This window comes from Amblyomma maculatum, chromosome 4 (genome assembly GCF_055883805.1).
Source record: "Amblyomma maculatum isolate TAMU_Amacu chromosome 4, ASM5588380v1, whole genome shotgun sequence".
NCBI classification, from domain to species: domain Eukaryota; kingdom Metazoa; phylum Arthropoda; class Arachnida; order Ixodida; family Ixodidae; genus Amblyomma; species Amblyomma maculatum.
In genome coordinates, this window is record NC_139347.1 from 34931303 (window position 1) to 34951228 (window position 19926).

Genomic DNA, 19926 nt, shown 5'->3' on the forward strand with positions numbered 1-19926 from the left:
GGCCCCGCCACGTCTCGGCTGTCAAAATACGCTTCTAGGCGTCGCTAACAGAAACCGCCAAGGACCGAAGAGAGGTCCAAGCACAGCACACTAGGTTAAAACGTGAAAAGCGCTAACAGAACGGCGAGCGCTGACGGACGGACACGAAGCGAACGGATGAAGCGAACAAAATATGGCGGCCAGAGGGGGATCAGCGTGCCGCTCAAGGTTGCCAGACGTACTTTTGTAAACCCTCTATTGCTTACGTTTGGTGCCCCCCTACCCTCTTGCTGTCATCTCTCTAGGCTCCGTTCTTTGGTTGCGATTGGAGCTTCCCGAGAGCCCCGGTTGCTTATGGATCTACGCCTTCCTTCTTGATGGTACAGGGCTGTTGTTGAGGATGATTTGTTTGGACAACATTCGGTACTGGGTTCCCGGAGTGCGTGTCGCTCTTAGCTAGGATGCTATTTCTCGTGCACTGATTCAAGGCCAGCCGCGTATATAGATCGTCGCGATGCTCTTCGGTATACTGCAACGTCGCCGCATGTTGGTGTCAAGTGTTTTCTGCTCGTGGCGTGAACTGTGCAAAGCAAAGAAAAAGCAAGATGTCGGGCTTCACGAATTAACCTTTAACGAGTCCTGTCACCTTGGCGATGGTGTAATATATAGCAATGATACAGAGATGGACATAATTAAGAACCCTCTGCTATGAACAACGTCGTCACCCTAGCTCTCCGTCGCAACCCTCTCGTGTGTACAAGTACGCAATTTTGAATTCGATTGTCTTTTTGTATTTGCGATCATGCAGGTTTGCAAGGGAAAAGGCTAGTCTACGTTTACTTTCGGAGCTCTACCGTACTGTTAATTAGGCCAGCCCATGCCATGCGCTGAGGGAATCATTACTAATATTGTTTCATTCGCAAGAAAACTCCCTTTTATTCTATGCTTGCACTACCCTCACTTCGCCCTTGCTCCCTTCAGCGGCTCGTTCGCGTAGTCATTCCTTCACCGACAGGCACTTTGTTACTCGCCTGTATAATCACAGCTTTCATAATTAGTGCCTCTCTAATCTCACGCACACTCTATTGCATGGCATAAGCTATCACATGATGTGAGAGACCCCACGATATAAAGCCAGCTTTGAACAAACCGTACGAACGCGCCTGCGTCTGGACTGGAGTCCAAAGGTTCCGGGTTCAGTCCCGACTCAAAATTTAATTTCAGCGCAATTCAGTTGCTTCGCATACTTAGCTATATCACATATCCTATTGACGTTAAGCCATACTGCAGCCTTGCAAATTGCAATCACAATTCGTGCAGTGTTTTAACCGCTTATCTTGCGACGTCAGACCTTTTGGACCAATCCGAGTTCTCTTTGCACACTGCTGGCTTTCCACTGACTGTTTGCCTTAAGGCTGTAGCGTCAATACTGATTGCTACAACACTGTTTCAGGCATTTCACTAGTCTCGTTTCAAGAACGTTGAGCCGAGTAACGCTCAGGTTCAAGAACAATGCCTAAGGCGCAAAGCAATGCACGATTACTAGCTGTACACATGGGTATTACTGGCAGCTCTAAAGTAAGCATCATTACGCAATGCACAGTTAGCATCAAAATGCGCTGGTCCAGTACTAACTCACTGCACTTCTGTTAACTATATAGTTATAAAATGAGTACGAAAGGGGAAAGAGCTTGCAACACTTTGTAAACCCTTTATACACCGTATAGCCGAAATTTTAAGTCTTACAGCAGGCACTTGTACGTCCCAGATAGTTCTTTGTTAGAACACTGTGAGCACAGCTAGTGTGTGTAGTTTCCTAAAGTGGCACTAAAACGTAAGAATAGCAAATAAATTCTGGCGGTTGAAAATTTACCAGTGAACGGAAATGTTCACAAGATTATTTTTAGAGTTAATAGGTTTGAACGACAAAAGCACAGCATTCTTGAAAAGAATGACGAATAAACTACGTTGTCTCATTTGTGCAAGAAGCACCTTAAACAGTGGAGGAATAATTGGTCAATTCTAATGGAACGATCCAGAACGCACTCGAATTTGCAAGATCCTTTCTCACGGTTTGTAGAAGGCGTTTCATCCCATACGAGACCAAGGAAATACATTTAACCTGAGTATAGATTACTGAACAATGCCGGTATTTATTTAGTAACATGTCATCTCCAGTCGCTGCAACTGACGGATAGCTCAACAACTCTTTTGACCTTCATCAGCTTCAATGTACGTGACTGGCAAGGTATAGTTCACAATGAATAACACAGTAACAGTAAGTACCGCTCATGTGGACCTCCAGAAATTTCATCCTTCCATTTCTTTGTCGCCAGGACGACTGCCCTTCTTGATGTAAGGAAGGCGCATGCCTCGAAATACAGCAAGTCAGTTGCTGGTAGTATACGCAAGCCAGCCACTTTAATTTGTACACACCAAAAACGCAGCAGACAGCGCGATTGCGCAATGCACACTTTGCCGGCTGCAAAGAAAACGTAGAGATGAGGTAAATGATTGATATAGCGATGTTAGCAAAAATTTTGAACGTCCTGTCGGCGAAAGGATACGCGACGCGCGAAATAAGAACGTAGTTAAAGTCGATGACAATGAAGCAATCGGAGTGCTCTCTCTGTCTGTATACCAGCTGTCTGCTCGGTTGCGTCGCACAAGAGGCCGCCAACCACAAAAAAATGCTCTTCACAGAGCACAAAAATACAATATTTTTTGTGTCACGGACCAATAAGAGAGAAATAAAATCAGGAGCAAAACAACGCGCCGCGCTCTTTCGGAGTGGGAGACAGAGAGAGCTCGTCAGGTCGTTTATCGCGCTGCTCGTCGTTTCCTTCGCCATTTTACTGTTCTCTTTAACTTCGGCCGCCGGGGGCGCTCCTTTTTTTAGTGACGGGCTCACCGCGCACTCTGCGGTTTCCGCTTTCCGCGGCAACCTGGCTCTACTACCAGCGTGCTCCTTTTTTCCCTTTTTTTCCCGCGGGAAACTCCTCGGAGAACGAAGAGGGGCCCCCACTCGGTCGGCGGCGTCGCTCGTCTCCTCATTCATCAGCTCGTCGTCCCCTAATTGGGCTCCGCTGCCGAGGACGCCGCCGCCGCACTGTCGCCGCCTTCGCGCGCTCTTTCCTCAATCGAACTCCTTCATTAGCCGCGACTTCTCGCGAGCACAGTCCTGGCACCAGTCACCGGGGGAACCAGTGGGCTCTTCTCGCGTTTCGGTAAGAAGGACTGCCATTTCTCGAACCCAGCTCTCATGTGGGCAAGGGGAAGGGACGCAGGAAAAATGCATTTGTCGAGTCAAATGCCAGCGCGAGCGACTGTTTTCACTAGGCGCCGTGTCAACGCGCGTCGCCCAATGAAGCAGAGGAAACTAACAGGACAGATGGCTAGAGAGAGCGAGAGAACCGGAAAGAAAGAAACGAGGGGAAAGAAAAGTTTCCTGCCTTGACTTAGCATCCATTGACCGACGCCACGACATTTTTTTTCTCTTTTGTTTTTTTATTTTTGCCGTCCTCGTGGCTGCTCGCCTTGATTTTTGCTTTTACGAGCTTGGCGGGTTCGTTGACGAGCCGCGGTCTGCTGCTGAGACTAGCCTGTTTAGTTATTTCCTTTCTCTAGGGAGGGCGACTCGTCAACAACTGCCACGCGCTGCCGTTCCAATCATATTACGGCGCCCGTAACGAGCGCGGCGGATAACAAGGGCCGCATAGCGCGGCGGACTTATCGCCGCAGCGCTTGTGTGCGTGCGTATACGGTGGCGGCCTCGGCGTTTCCCCGCGGTGGCAGAGAAAGACGACTCATTAACTCGTTCCTTCCCAAACGTTTCACCGGCGCCGGGCTTGTTTGTGCGGCCACGTGAGCCCGCCGGGGCAAGGGATCAGAGGAGGCAGAACAGCAGGGGGCTCCGGGGAAAGGGGTATCGCTCTCAATCATGGCGCAGCGGATTTCCGGAGGTCGCCGTCGGTACAATGATGCTTCTGTGCCGTCGCGCCCCAAATTAGTGGCTGCCGCAGTGGTGCCGGTGTTGCTGAGAGCGGCGGCCTCTTGCTCATTGGCTTGCAGCGAAGCGGGCTTTCTTTCACCAGCTCGTTATTTCTGCTGTCTGTCTTTCCCTCTATTCACCTGTTTTCTAGCTTCCTCGGATTCTTCCTTTATGCGCTTCTTCTCCGGCGAGGCGTGGGAACGAAGATTCTGTTCTCAGCGCCTGTCTCGAACTGTTCAGCCGTACGACCGCTCAATGGTGGCACCACGTTTCCGACGACTGGGAGGCTTTAATGCGGCCTTCAAACAGAAAGAAGACAAAAACGCCCCCTAACAGTACCCTGAAAGAAGAGTTGCTTGCCGAAACCTCGCATCCTCGAAATGCGAGTCTAAAGTTGAGGATCTTCAGCTCCCAGCGTGCTCGGGAATTGAGCTCGGAGGTCTACATCAGCGATAGCACCGACACCGAGGTCAAAAAATGAATAATAAGGAAAAGAGCTAGCTGGAGATGTATAACTTTCTTTGCACTCGGTAAGGTTAAAGAAGCAGAAAGACGATAGAAATAAAACGTTCTACGGTGACAGGTCTTGGGTCACAGAGCAGTGTTGCGTCACTCAACCGCTCCCACCATCTCTCGCTCGGCATTCCCTCTCTCAAAGACTTCTTGCGAGTCTTCCAACCAAGCGCCGCTTCTCCCGGCCGCTTTTACCTTCCCGCATTAGTTCCATTTCACGCTTTGAGACCCATTTCACAGCGCACAACTGCGAAGAGGTGCATGGCACTCGTTGCACGATATTATAAAGCTCCGAGGAAACGCGCCTGCCGGCGGAGTTCCGCTCGGCGTCGGGAGGGCGCAAACTACCGACATCTGCGCGCGTTGCCCTCGAGGCGTGCGGAATCGTGGCTTCCAGGCGAAGCGAGAGACATTCCCGTCATGACTTTGTGCGGCTACGGAGCTTCCTTGAGCTCGCTCACCAATAAACACTTTGGAGTGTTTCTGCACGCAATTCGTGACCAGAAGCTGTTGAGAGGGCGCGCTCGGAGCTGGAAAGTGGAGTCAGGTAAATGAGGTGTTAAGTTGCCGTTGAGCACGGAACACGCTCTTATGAAAAAGAAACGAGCCGCTGGATTGCTCCTAACCGGCTAACGCAATAGTTAGGAAGATGGTGATGTCCCGAGAAGAAAGAAGGTGGTGGCATGTCTTACAGGAACAACGTTAGAATTAAGTATAACTTATGGTTGCAGCACATCATAATGACATTATGTAACTATTGTTTCCTTGTCACTGCTGACTGTTATACCTGTAACCATGAGCTTTGGAGTGGTATGCTCGCTGGGCCCACTGCTTTGCTAGTGAATATCCGCGTTTACGAACTACGCCATTTGGTCAGTCGATCGTGCGTACAGAAAGAGTGCCAGCTGTTTACACTGCACGCATGAAGTCCGCTCCTTCGCACTTTTTTGTAGCCAGTCACACGAAGAACCACTCTACTTGGTGGTGGCGTTCGGAAGTGCGGGCTTTTATTATAACTCAATGATATTATTCAAAACGCTGCGTTAACAAAAAGTCTTTCGCTATTGTTACACGTGCAAAAGCACCGCTTGTGGCGAATAACTGCATCTGACTTCCGAGCGAAGAGACCAAGATGTGAGGACAAACTCTTATTCCATTATTCACTGACGCCATCACGAGCCGCGTGACGCTAAGTTTAACACTCCAAATCACCATGATAATTTCAAATTTTCGGTACATTGATTTATTTTAGATGGCCGTCGAAAATGTCGTGAGAGAAGGAAACATTCTATAGTTCAGATTTAGCAACGATGAGGAAGAGCTCCTTATCACGTTCGCGTAGAGTTTCTCGCGGCCTCAAGTTTTCTGCGAACTATACATTTCAAACATCCCCACTGAGCTACACAGCATTCGAAACTGGCGGACAAAACATGGCATCATTTCCTAAATGTATATATCTAATGACTGCAATAGGACTCCAACAGATCACTAGCACAATGACTGGTGTTGTTGTCAGCCAGCTATCGGCTGTCGTTTTGCACGATCAAATTGACACGATTCGAAAAAGTCCAGCGCGGTGTCTGCCGCATTTTACAGTGAGATCACTTTTTCTTTGTCGCCAATACATAACATTCACAAAGCTAACCGCAGGCTTTCTTCTAATCAAGCGGGAGTGCGTTCAACACGACGCTGCATATCGTTACGCATTAGCGCCACGCGTAATTCAGCATAATGGCTTTTTTCAATCTCATGTTTTTACCTTGATTGATTTTCTGGAAGACATCTCCATCCCAACCCCAGATAAATTTCTTTCTCCGTGCGAGCCGTAACACGAACCATTATCCCTATAATGCAAACAGTTACCTAAATCGCATCAATGTTATTAAGCATCAGCGCCGCGGGGGCTCTTTGATAATCGTTACGCCAACTGCAACTGCCAACAGGGAAAGCTAAAAATGAGGATTGCATTATATCAGAACAAGCATTATGTCAGAGTGAGCCCCAGCCGGCTGAATTCGGATAGAAAGGTTACGAACATGGCCGAACACCGCAGGTGTCCCCGCATGCAAGCTGCTAGAATAAAGTGACGTAAAACATCTAAATCTGAGGCAGAAGCACATGAAAGGCTACGAATGTGTTCAATACCAACCCCGCAGGTACCCTCACTGAGAGAAATATAATAAGAAAAATAATGACGGTCGATTTAGCGCGGCTTGGCCTCAGGATCAAAGGGTCATGGGTTCGATTTCGGTCTCAGGAGACCTGCACAAGATGGCAGCTCCTGCCGATTCGGCCAAGACACGTGGTCTCATGACGCCACACGAACTGTCAACAGAGAAACGAGCGTGTCGCACCAGCCTCGCTGCTGGAGGAGCCTGAAGTGGGAGCTTCAGGCATCACAAAACAGCTCTGTGGCGAAGTGGAAGTGCTAGCGCAGTTCAAAATTTAGGGCCATCAGCTGGGCTCATGCGAAGAAAATGCGAGAGGAATTTTTGGATTTTCACTCGCCAATACACTCCGATTCCATTCGTAATATTTTCTGATTGCCTTTCTCTCACTAATATATTCCGATTCGTACTCTATTCGCACCTTCGTCGGTAAGTTTTGCTGAACCATTCTTAGGTTGGCCCCTTCCATGCAAGCTGACAGGAGGACAGATATCCCATCCGATACACCACCCGTCACGGTTGGTAGGTGGAAGCTTCGCACCACAAACGCCGCCACGGTAAAAGGAACACTCAATGGATCGAGATCAGCATGATTACTGAAATGGTGACACCGATTACTTATTTACGCTGACACGACGTACACAAATAGAGATGGAGAGCCCTTGGAGCTTACAAGCACCCATGCACACTGATAGAAAGATAACGACGTGCTCGAAAGGCAGCAAACGTTTCGCTCCTTCCAAGCAGCAGGACCATCCTGATGCGCTGTAATGCTACTCACATAACTACGATCGCCATTCTCGCTCTACACTGTGGCGTCGCTGCTCTCAAGCCCCACGCGCGGCTGTTAGGAGGCGGAAGCGAGAATCCGTCACAGCCGTAATACCTGGCCGAGAGTAGCAGGGCCCTCTTCGTTCGGGGTAAACAGGTTGTCACTGTCGTTTTACAACGCTCTTGACAGCTGCAAGCACACGTGGAGCCGTTATAGCCTTAAAAAGCGCCCGGCCAGCGTCCGGAGTACAAACGACGACCACTTTCACGCGTCCCCCTGTAAATGTCCCGTTTTATGCACGCAAAAGGCTGATAGCGGTGAAACCGCCGCACTTACAGCTTGTCGGCGAATATATCTTGGGACCTTTTCTATGTATTTGCCAGCACACGTTTTTTTTTTTTTTTTCTTACAGCGCACAGCCGGGGGCCCCGTATATAGTGCCGACACTTGTGGTACCGGCGTCCAGGTTTTCTTCCGTGCATAGGTTCGCAGGAGTTGACGGATGTAAGCAACGTCAACGCCCACATTCCAAAATGTTATAGCCGACTTGACAGCGACGATAACGGACTCAGTCCGGAAAAGGCTTTGATGTTCGTTCCGCTTGTGTGCAGCAGCGTGGCACCACAAGTAGCAACGTTTTTCTTTTCTTTGTTGAGCTAAGAGTGACCAAAAATTCTGCCCTCTTAATTGCGCTAAGTGCAAAGCACTTTAGGTGATTCCCAGAGGACAGCTAGCCTGATTATCGAACAAGCACAGCGGATTCATATTTTCTTACCGGTGTACACTGTCATCGGCAGCGGCGCTGATTCTACTAAATACAAAAATAAAACGAAGAGAGCGACCCGGCGTTGGCAAGCACTTTGTTAATTACGGTAGCACTAATGGCTTGCGACACTGCCGCCCTATTAAGTGCTAAAACAAGACCTCCATGGGCGCAGTCATGCGGTTCGGGTTGCGTAATTATGCATCGTCGTCGGCCCCCGCGACCCAGCACGCGCTCTGCCCGATGAACGTCATTACGCGATCAGATGCTTACGTGAGCCAAATGTCGCTTGTTACGAAATTAAAGCCTCATTGGATGGATTCTGGGAGACATCTCGCTTACTGGCTTTGATGTATACCCAGAAGGGGTGAGCAGAAAGAAATGGACACTCACCTGAGTCCAGTGACGACGTTTGTACCAAGGTTAGGGAGCAGTCAGCAACTCGTGGTCACTCTCGGTGTCGACGGCACAGTTTGCCCGAACGTTTCTTGCTTCTGCAAGCAGCGTTTGTCCCGACGTCACAAGCACTTCGAAGGCTGCGGAACCACTGGATGTGACGCACTTTCAAATCCAGGAACGGAAGCGCGCTCTGTCAGTGAACGCCGCGTGAGATCGACACCAAACCGCGAACGACCGGAGATCGCCGACAAGGAACCTCGTCCGAGTACCTCGGAAGGATCAAGTCGAGTCGCACGGAGGTCCGACGCAGCACATCATTCTCGCGAGAAAAGGCTGATTTCGTAGCAAGCCGGTTAGAGTCAACGTTGTCGTAGCAACGAGACGAGCACGGCACGACGGAGCCTCTCAGCTCTTTGAACGCGCGCAGCACAGACGAAGCGTCCGCTAGCAAGGCTCGAGCGCGACTGGGGGGCGCGCCGGTGGGAGCGTTTCGCCGAGGCGCGCAAGACAGCGACGCGCGCGCGCGGTTAGAAGCGCCGGAAGTGGCGTAGCTGTGACGCAACTTCCGGGTGTGTGTTTTGCAGGGGTGGAAAGGGTAGTAACCGGCGATACGGAGAGGCGTCGGAGCAGCTCAGCACCGTGCGAGTGAATCGGACGGATCATTCAACGTTACCGAGGGCGAGGGGCGCAGGGAGGTAGGTGGTTGGGAGGACGCCCGGGCCGCGACTTAACGCACGCCTCCCGCAATCAACATAAGAGGTTGGCGCTTTGTAGTTGGCTGCGGCTTTTATGGCGAGAGCTGTCTTTTTTTATTGCCCGGTGGGTCATCTTTTTTTCGTTATCTCTGCTCTGTCGCGCTGGTTCTTTGAGAGCTTTCTTTCGATATTTTCTGTTTCGCGGCCACAGGGCTGGGCAGAGCAGTGGCGCCGGTAGCCACAAAGAGAGTAGGTGCGCGAAGGAGCCAAAGCTGAACTGGCAGGTTGGAGATGCCTTATTTCAATCTGGCCTAGTCGGCCGAACCTGCTTGCACGTTCTCAAGGGATACTGCGTAATTTAATTTACTTACATATTTGAAACTAAATGGAAATATTTGTATATAGGTCGATAAATGCCAGTTGCCAGCAATTTCTTTCTGGGAGACATCTCGCTTACTGGCTTTGATGTATACCCAGATGGGGTGAGCAGAAAGAAATGGACACTCACCTGAGTCCAGTGACGACGTTTGTACCAAGGTTAGGGAGCAGTCAGCAAGATGTCTCCCAGAACATCGATAGCAATTTTCTTGCGGGTTCGCTCTCTTAATAGTTTCAAAGCGCTACTAATAGTCCCGCACAAACACACTTTTGCAATAGTCATTAAATTATTTCGTGACATAATATAAACCAACGTTTTTGTTTGAGGTGATGGAGGAATATTTAATAATGTGGGATTTCGTTTCACCTGTCGTAAAATTTAATTTTTTTTTAAGTCAAACTCTAAAGAAGAAAGCGCAATCTCTAAGATAAGAGTCGTATTCAGAATTTTAAGATTTTAAATCGCTTCCTTAGATTTGCGTGCCCCGTGGAGTTATGTGGTGTCAGCCGATTTAAACGAAGTTGAACGTGACTCTTGGTGGAGGTGGTGGTGGAAAGCATTTATTACATTAAGGAGAAGGTTGCTTAAGAAACCGCCCCTGGAGGGCCGCTACCCTTACAATACTACTTAGTTAGAGTCCGTTATTCCGGGACTCCATTGGTCAGGGCCGCCATACAAGCTCGCTGGGCTAGTGTTTGTCGTGCCGGTAGGTCCAGGCAGCCGAGCAGGGCCGCCTCCCAGTCCTCTCAGGTAGGGGAAGGAATTATGGGTAAAAGAGAAGGATTTAGCTGGCATGCCCAGACCACGTGAAATGTGTCAGCTACCTCTCCACAGAAAGGGCAGATGCCAGAGAAGGAAGGGTAGAAATGTTTGAGTACTGCCGGGCACAGTAGAGTATTAGTTAAAAGTCTAAAAAGTATTGTTTCACCCGCTTTCCCTAGCCCCTTTAGAGGAGCCGGGTACTGACGGTGCGAGTCCCGGTAATAAGCAGATATGTCTTGAAAAGTTACCTCATCCATATTGGTAGGGTCTACGTCGGGGGCTTAGAGTGCGCGGGCAACCGAGTTGGTGGCCTCATTCCCTGGTAGGCCCTGGTGACTTGGAGTCCAAATGAAAAATCAAGTATGGGGATCCTGATCCCGAGCTGCTCTCCGAAGTATTCGTTATGCTTTAGGCGTTATCCGGTCCAGCTCATAATTCTGACAGTCCCCTCGCGAGTTGGACAGATGAACTATAGATTGAGTGTGGGAGGTTGTAAGGGCGATTGCTACCTCCTCCGCGTGGGTTGCGCTAGGGGCCTTAAAAGTTAGACCGTCCACAATGTCTTTCCTCATGAACGACTGCACTTGTGTACCATCTTCCCCTGGAATTGTGCGGGCCCGCACCATCCACATAAAAAAACAATCTGTTTGGAGCCACAATGGCGGTGCAGGGCATTCGCCCGCGCCTGACGCCGTCTATTGTGGTCTTCTCCATTTTCGTAGGAAGGGGTCACGGAGGGCGCCTCTCCATAGCTCGGGCACTCGTGCCCTTTCCTCAATTGGTTGTGTTGTATATGCAGCTGGTCCAAAAGGTGGCGATCGCACATGGTCCTGACGAGACGAGTGTATTGATTAGTGAGGTGCGCCTCGCGTAGCTCCCGATATGTTTTCACCACCCCCAATGCAAGGAGTCTCAAATTATTTCCTCGTAATGTCTAATCGCTTTCTCCGTATTCCTGACAGGCTGTTGTTAAGATCCGATGCCGGCAGCCAACGTATGGACTTGGAATTAAATGAAATTGTTTATTTGTCATCAAATACAGATGGAGGGATTTACTTAGACAGGACATTCCCGGGCATTGAAGTTTGGCAAAGACGAGACGACAGGCGCCCACTGCAGACGCGGCGCGGAGACACTATTGTTCGTCCTTCTGCACCCATGAAGAAAAAACGGAAACGAAATGCACAGCTTTAGCGAAAAACACTTTCAACGAGTGGCGCCAGTGGATCGCAGGACTTAATTGCTGCAACCAGCAACGTCCTGCATACACTCTCTCCGCCGGCACGTGCTTCAAAGGGCGTCTTCCTAGAAATGTCACAAAGCGGACCCTTCTTCCCTTTTGTCGAGTCCAAAGCAGCAAGTGGACGCAGCCATCCCGACTGGGCGACGGTGCTGTGGAAACTACCCTCCCCCACCCCCCCCCCCCCCCCCCCCCCCTCCTCCTTCCGGCCTCGCGAGAGAAGAGCAAGAACGCCTCCTTCTCTGCTCTTTTAGAAGGCCGTGGCTTTCCATCGACATCACCCTCTCCTTCAGAAAGCTGTAAGGAATAAGGATGCGCCTAATGACGTCTCATCAAGTAGGTGGGTCCTAAGCACCAATTCTGATAGATCAACGTCCTCTTAGAGAGGACCGGACGGTACGTACATGTGTTTCTCATACACCGACTGTTGTAAATTACTTGTAAAATGAACGTGCATACCTCTCTACGTTTTTCTTCCTCTTTTTTTTTTTTTTTTTTTCAGGCAGCCCATCGAGTTGTGGCTGAACGACATACCTTGACTTGACGAGTTGACCCCTCCTTTCCCCCCTATATATGTTTTTTTTTTTCGCTTTTTGCAAACTGAGCACCTGAGGACCATGCCATCGTGGGACATCGCGCGTTTTTCCAGCAGGGATTTTCTTTTATTTTTATGTTTGCTCTCTTTATATAGATGAATAAGCTGTCATATTAGATCAGCTGAACACAAGCTATAGTAGTGTGGCGTCGTAGACAAGGTTTGTAAGCTGCGGGGTGCTCCCCAGGCTTTTCTTCATATTTAGTTCCTAATTTTTCTGAAGAACAGCGCGACTTGGACAAGGACGGAAGGAAGACAACACGGACAGGCGCTGACTTGCAACTCATGTTTATTGCTCGGAACGTGGTAATATATATATATATCAGGTTCCAAACAAAAGAAAACACAGAAGCGATACACATTTGATTATACACTTGAAAACACGTGTGATGCCACCACGTCCCTTCCCTTTAGCTAGATATCTAAGTTCCTTTGCTGCCAACGCCAAGGACGGGCTGCTGACACAGGCGTCATTTGACCATGCGATTTGTGCGGCCTCAATAATTTCACGGGTTATCTTGTCCCGATGCCTATTTAACACTTTTGTTTTTTGGAAATAAGGCTGGCACAGTCGTTACTTTTACAATCTCTGCAATGGATGCCGAGATGCCCTTTAACGGAGTTAAAAACATTATTATAGTGTTCTCTTAGGCGCTCGTTAAGTCGCGCTGCTCTTCAGAAAATGGCATACCAACTCGCCCAAGCATCAGTTCTAGTTCTTAATATCTCGAGTTGCATTTGCTTCTCACTCCTAATTTTCACGTTCTTTCTAAATCCCTCTTGGTGTATTTGCCTTCGTCCGATCTTCATCAGTGATGACCCGACTTTGTCCCGCATCTGTCGACGTTTATTCTTTAAAGCTTCTCCGTTCTCTGTAAAGCTGAATTTTCTGCTCGGCGCATAAGTATGGCCAGTTCGCCGATAGCGAAAATGATGTGCTAGGAATGAGATAAAAACATGAGTTCTGCTTAGCGAGGTTTTGAGCATACGAATATATTAAAAATATTCCAGAGAGAGAAAAAGAGAGGGGAAAAAAAGGAAGAGAGAGGCAAAAGAATCTGTACCCAGGATGGAAGAAAAGTAAAACAACATCGAAGAATAGCGGGCATATTTAACCACCAACCAGCTTATTAGCGGCTACACAACCATGTTTCTGTAATTTACAATTCAGCTTTACGTAAGTACCTTTGATGGATGATTGACAAAGCAAGCCATGAATAAAAGACAGTACAGGCAAGTATCCACGCTATATTTAAATCAGGTTTAAAATATACTTTTGTGCAATAGGTGTAGGCAACTTCAGCTACGTTGTTGACAATTCTATGTAGTTACTCGGTGTATTTTTTGTACTTTGCTCAATCTATTTAGTAAATCGATAAATCTAAAGCCTTCAATATGAATAATCAGCTGAACCTTAGCTAACGTATACGTATACGGTATATCCTGGCATAGCAGCCACTGTCAATTTTTGTATTTTTCGGTTTCTCGGCTTATGAAGAACCTAGTTGGAAACTTGTTTTTTATCTGTGGTCTCGAAAGAAAGAAATTACGATTAACCAAGAGACTGTGACCACTGCGCACCGCTTAAAGTCCCGAGGAATTAGCTGCGAACATTGTTTTCAAAGCGCGCGTGTTGGCTGGCTCTGCGGCATAAAAACACGTGAACGTGGAATTGCCAACTTGAAGGAGAGAGGAAAGCACCACACTGTTTGAGGGACTAGAGGCGACATCTGTTGTGCTGTCAACGTCTAGGAGAGTCAAGAATAATGCGAAAGCCCCGAGCAGACATCACATGGAGACCCATTGACGCGAGTGGGCACAGCGATGGCTGCCTCAGGCGCCAAGTGGGGAGGGAATAAACGACGAGACGGCGGCTTCCCCTGCGGCCATTCATTTGGTGGGAGGCCACTCAACTCTCTTTGACGACCGGCATTTTAGGCTGCACCCCCAACAAGGTCAATGGAACTAAACGTTGCCACCCACGACTAGCCACTCGCTACAGCAGGGTGACGACTGCCTTCGGCGCCGCGGTTGAGGACGTCTTCCCGACAATGGCACAAAGCATACCACCCTCTCCTTTGATTCATGCCGACAACAACCATGGGAAGTTAGTTCCCTCCTGTGGCGCTGCTCTCCGAAACCAATGACCTACCTGCCTTTAAAAATGAGTGGTTCCTAACAACCTCTGTCATTGCTCAGAAGCCCGTCAGCACGCATGCCGTTCTTGCTGCAGTTTTCTATCTCCTTGAGACAAACAGTGAGGATACGCTGACCATATTTGATGCAGGCGGGGACAGTGTCCGAAGACATACATCTTTGAGTTCAATAGCCGCTCTGTGCAATCCCTAGTTCTGTTATCTGCTCAAACGTATATGCGCATTGTTCTTTAGCTGCGGCAGCAGGATTGCGTATGAGGATATAACGATTGGCGCACTTGTTGTGTGAGAATGGCTCAATTTTGCCAACAACGTATGCAGAGACAGAGCAATATCCTCACAGAAAACAAGCATGATTACATGTTATTAGCAAGTAACAAAGCCAAAACAAGCCAGTAACTATCAATAAGCAACGCTCAGTGGCAGTAATGCTGTTTAATACACGTGAAAGTTCGTTCCAGTCATTGACTGCATGGAAAAAATGAGTGCTTAAAAACATTTATCTTAGAACTGTAGGATTTGAATAACTTTGCGTGTCGATATCTAGTTATCTTACTGTGTTTGGATTAATAAATGCATCGGCGCACATGGAAGGTTTGGTATTTTTTTTTTTAGGAAATAAAAAGTTACAATCGTTGTATGTTTCTTCGCGCTTGCATTCATTGATTGTATTTGATGCCCACAAACCCCACAAACAACGGGTTGGGTTTAACGGCCCAAAGCGACTCAGGCTATGAGAGACGCCGTAGTGGAGGAAGCCGGAAATTTCGACCACCTGTGGTTCTTTTACGTGCACTGACATCGCACAGCACACGGGCGCCTGGCTTTTTGCCCCCACCGAAAAGCAGCCGCCGAGGCCGGGATTCGATCCCGCATCCTTGGGAACAGTAGTCGAGCGCCGTAACCACTGCTCCACCCCGGCGGGGCAGGTAGGTATTATTCTTTATATGCATCAAGCGAAGGACGCGGAAAGTATGTCATCCTCATCATCAGCCGGACTATATCCACTACACGGTGAGGGCCTCCCATTTTCCTCCAATGAACCTGGTCCTGTGCTAGCTGCATCCACTTAACCCCTGCGAATTTCTTAACCTCATATACTCACCTAATTTTCTGCCGCCCCCTGCTACGCTTAATTTCATTGGAAACTAATTAGTTACCCTTAGAGATAATCGGTTGTCCTCTCTTCGCGGTAGATGTCCTGCCCATGCCCATTTCATCTTCTTAATTTCCACTAGAATGTCGGTAACTTCAGTTATTTCTCTGAACCACACTGTACGCTTCCTATCTCTTAACGTTACACCTACCATTTTCGTTTCATAGCCCTCTGCGTAGCCCTCAACTTCAGTAAAACCCTTTTAGGTAAACTCCATGTTTCAGCCTCATATGCGAGTATCGATAGGATACAACTGTTATACTTTCCTGTTGAGTGATGCCAAACGATGTGTGCCCGCTTAGAAACGTAGACAGCAACTCAGCTAATTATGAAAGAAGGCAGCCCAATATATTTGAACTCACATATCAATAACTGGCATGCGACACAAGGTAAAATAAAAGGAAACAACGTAGATTTGTCTGACCTGTTTAGAGTATCGGCAAGATTATGCAAAAAGTGATGGTCGAAAAGCGATTTTTAATCAATATTTTTAATGATGGAATGATATGCCTTTGAGGAAGGCTGTTATGTTACTGGCAATATTATGTTCGATAAGTTTACAAGAAGGAGTCAGAATCCTTGCAATTCAGTAGTGCAAAGAAAAACTGCAAGTCAATAGACTTGCACGGAAATAATAACAAGAAGTTTGGAGGCCATTTTATATACACTGACCCAAGGACATATTTGGAATTCCGTCAGGAACAGGAGAACCTTTAGTTTTTCAAGCTATGAGAGACGCCGTAGTGGAGGGCTCTGGAAATTTCGACCATCTGGGGTACTTTACCATGCACTGACATCGCACAGCACACGGGCCCCTAACTGTTCGCCCCCTACTGAAAAGCGGCCGCTGAGGTCGCAGGATGCCATCCCGCATCCTTGGGAACAGTGTAGTCGAGGCGGCCCTGACCATTGCGCGCCACCCCGTCGGGGCCGATTTCATATCCCCAGTTCATTTTGCTTTAAATGCAAGACTTTGCACGTAACCACGGAATTCATTTAGCGTTTTTTTTTTTTTTTTTTCACTTTGTTGGAAGTAAACTGCGTTCTGCAAATGTCCTGTAGTAAAAACGCATTATCTCCTTGAAGATCATTCAGGTTAATGCTGTATCAGCTGTAGACCTGAAAGACGAACGGCACTGTCAGGGAATAAAAAATGTTATTATATTAAATGCGAAAGCATTACTTCGCTATGTTCACAGATTTCTGTCTGCAGACCGCGTCAGCAAAATCGTGTGCGCAGAAGTTGTGAGTAATTGAGAAGTGGTAGAGGTTAATGAGGGTTGTTAATCGATAGAGGGTGACGTAATGTGGTTGCCGAAAAATAATTGGGCCAATAAGTTAATTAGGTAATTAATTAGAGACAAACACGCAAAATCGTGTCCGCAGCAGTTGTAGTTGAGAAGTGATAGAGGTTAATTAATGAGTGGTGTCAATCAATAGAGGGTGACGTAATGTTGTGTCCGAAAATGAATTAGGTCTATAAATTAATTAGGTAATTATTTAGAGGCAAAATATGTAAAAGAAAAGGAGAAAATCTTCTCATTAGCCAATGGCGTGGCGCCACATTTAAACGTATCAAATACTAAAATAGTTAATTAAATATATCAATGACTACGCCGACGCCGCTGCAAAATTACTACTCGAAGACTCTTCAAAGACCATTCCAATTCCATTCTCACGAAAAGATGCAGCAAGACTTGTAGCCACTGAATCATGGCGATTGCAGCGTTTTCTGTGGTGTGACCCGAACCATATCAATACCGACCACTGTATCGAATATATCCCACTTGCGTCTTTCGAATTCCTCACAATTTGAACAGATGCCATCCTAACTGTCTACACCGAATGCGCTTGAATGTGTCATACACAAACTACTTCCTACATAAAATCTATAGGTATAGCCAGCAGCCCTCTGCAGTGTGTGAAGGTTTCGAACATTTGGCAACCATGCCAACATTTGGTAGCTGCGAACGAAACAAGCCCTATATTATACCGCTAGTTACTTACTTTCTTTAATTTGTGACTCACCAATTGACATGAAGTATAGGGTCGCTATTGAATGCATGTAATAACCCGATAATACTGCTTTGCATGAGTGTTTTGCCTGTAAAATAAATGATCCAAATGAGCAGTACTGCCGATAAGGTTAATTCCACCTTTAGCAAGATATCAGCAGTTTATGCTTCACTTGCTTTTATGTCACCGTGTTCCAGATCCATTTCAATTTCACGCGGTGCTTCCTTTATTTTACTTTGCAAACACAAGCTGTGCACCTTCACAACTTGGTCCGAACATCGGCGGCGGCCACAACAGATGAGGTGTCCGGGTTTTAGCACTGATTCGCCTTCCTTCAAGCAGCGCTTCCGATTAACCACATTCTAGAACATTGAAACTATCGACAGAGTGTCTGGAGGTACCATAGCGTGAACTTAAGCGCCACAACAGGCGTGTTTGTAGCGAACGAGAGCGTTATCAGGCGAAAGCTTCGCAAATGCGATACGCACGCTTTGGAGCGATCATTAAGTTGTCCGCCATGTTGCAGAACTCGCGGCGCCCCCTATAGGTAGTGAAACGCGAATAGTAGGATACAAGTGAAGACGGCGGCAGCAAATACCCTGGGCTTTACCAATCCACTGTGCATGTGGAAGGGGCACCACAGGAGCGATCGGAGCGGATCCGCTCGCTCATCGAGAGTTCGACTCCGAGTATGCCGCGCCCCCTTTGTATTACTGACTGTTTTGTATTTTGTATTGGATATATTGCTCAGTTTAAATTATCAGTCGGCCTACATCTAATAAATTAAGGTAATGATACTCATCATGCCTGCTGGTCCCCTTCCTTAATGGGACGGAGCAAAGTCCCGCAACACAGAAGATTTGCATGCTTCGTTACAATACACCAAGTGGTGATCATGTACACCATGCGTCCATTGCTCCCTGCAAAGAAGAAGAACAAAAAAAAAAAAAAAAGGCGTCCATACACCTTTAGTTAGCAGCTAATAGACGGCATTGGTTCACATAAATGGACAGGGCCAAGTTTCCAAAGCATGTTTTTGTTTGCAAAATAATCGAAGAATTGATGAACATCACGAATACGCTGTTTAAAGCTCATACGCGACGCTATACATGACATGGCTCTGGAGACTGTGTACATGGTTATTCAGACTGTATGAAAATGAAGACAGATGCAAGTCAGCCAGCCATATTTTTTCGTTTTTTTTTTTTCTCTCGAACCTAAACCAAACGACCGCGGCAGGCGCAGCTTCTTTTTCGAAGAGTCCGCCCTCAGAGTCGCACTCAACCCAAGATACAGCGCACATTTCGAGATGCTCAATCCGCTGGAAGAGCAATGCGCTTCGAAGTTGAGACCGGGCGTCTTACGGAGGGCCACCACCACTCCGCACTCTCCCGTAGTCTCTTTACGCCGCCACTTTGTTTCTCTTTTGCTCTTTCTTCCTTTTCCTATCTATATATACTGCGTCTTTCTTCGACGGACGCTTCTTTCCGCCCACTTCCTCGCGGCGTTACTTTCTTCCGATGGTGGGCTGGCGTCTTTCGTCTTCCCGCGCTTCTCGGCGGCGCCAAAACCGAGTCCACTCTTTGAAGCCTACTTTGAGCAAATGCAGCCTGCGCGCAGAAAACGCATCGCAACCGGGATGCGAAGAACAACGAAAGACAAAGAAACGGGAGAGAAATAAAACGGGAAACGTACGGACCGAGAGAGGGAAAGAGAAAGATAGGAGCAAAAACACGAAACGAGACAAGGTGCACCAGTTTATAGAGGCCCGGACCAAAAAGTCCATTACGGCCACTCGGATTTCGTCGTCACAAAAGAGCGCAAGTAACAGCACGCGTCCCGAGGTCCTCCTCTTGCTGGGGCTTCCTTCCCTCGCTAAGATGGCTTCCATTAACTTGTCGTCTGTCGTCACCTCCCTCGCTACACAAGCGTTCCTTTTCCCCGCACCCACAGAACCTCTTTTTTTCTCTATGCGTTTCTGCACCAACCTCGCTCACTCCGCACGAGCACTCAAACACACCACACCGAAGAGTGCGAGTGCCACCCCCTCGGTCCGAGACGGAAGCTGCGCCTCCCATGCCTCCTCTCATCGCGCCCCCATCAGCTGTCTCTTCCCTAACCTCCTTTCCTGGACGCGTATAGTGTTTGCGCCCGACGTTGTTGTCTTTGCGCCGGGAGAGGCATTCCATTTGCCTGTTGCCACATGGCCTTCAGCGCCGACGCTCCGTCTCTTTCGTACCCCTCCCTCAGTGCCCTTCTCCATGCACCCATGTCCTCTTCCATCCACTCTGCGTGCCTCGTTCTCTCCCCCATACTCCATCGTCGATCTGGGCAGCTCCTCC

General features: G+C 48.1%; 1 protein-coding gene across 1 annotated transcript in view; it reads right to left on the minus strand.

The window, feature by feature from the left end:
• Positions 1–9055, minus strand: part of LOC146190676 (LIM domain transcription factor LMO4.2-like) — a 102032-nt gene extending 92977 nt beyond the window's left edge. The window contains exon 1 of the mRNA XM_084601057.1: positions 8580–9055. The gene's annotated coding sequence lies outside the window, so the exon portion shown is untranslated. The remainder of the gene's footprint in view (positions 1–8579) is intronic.
• Between the last annotated feature and the right edge of the window lie 10871 nt (positions 9056–19926).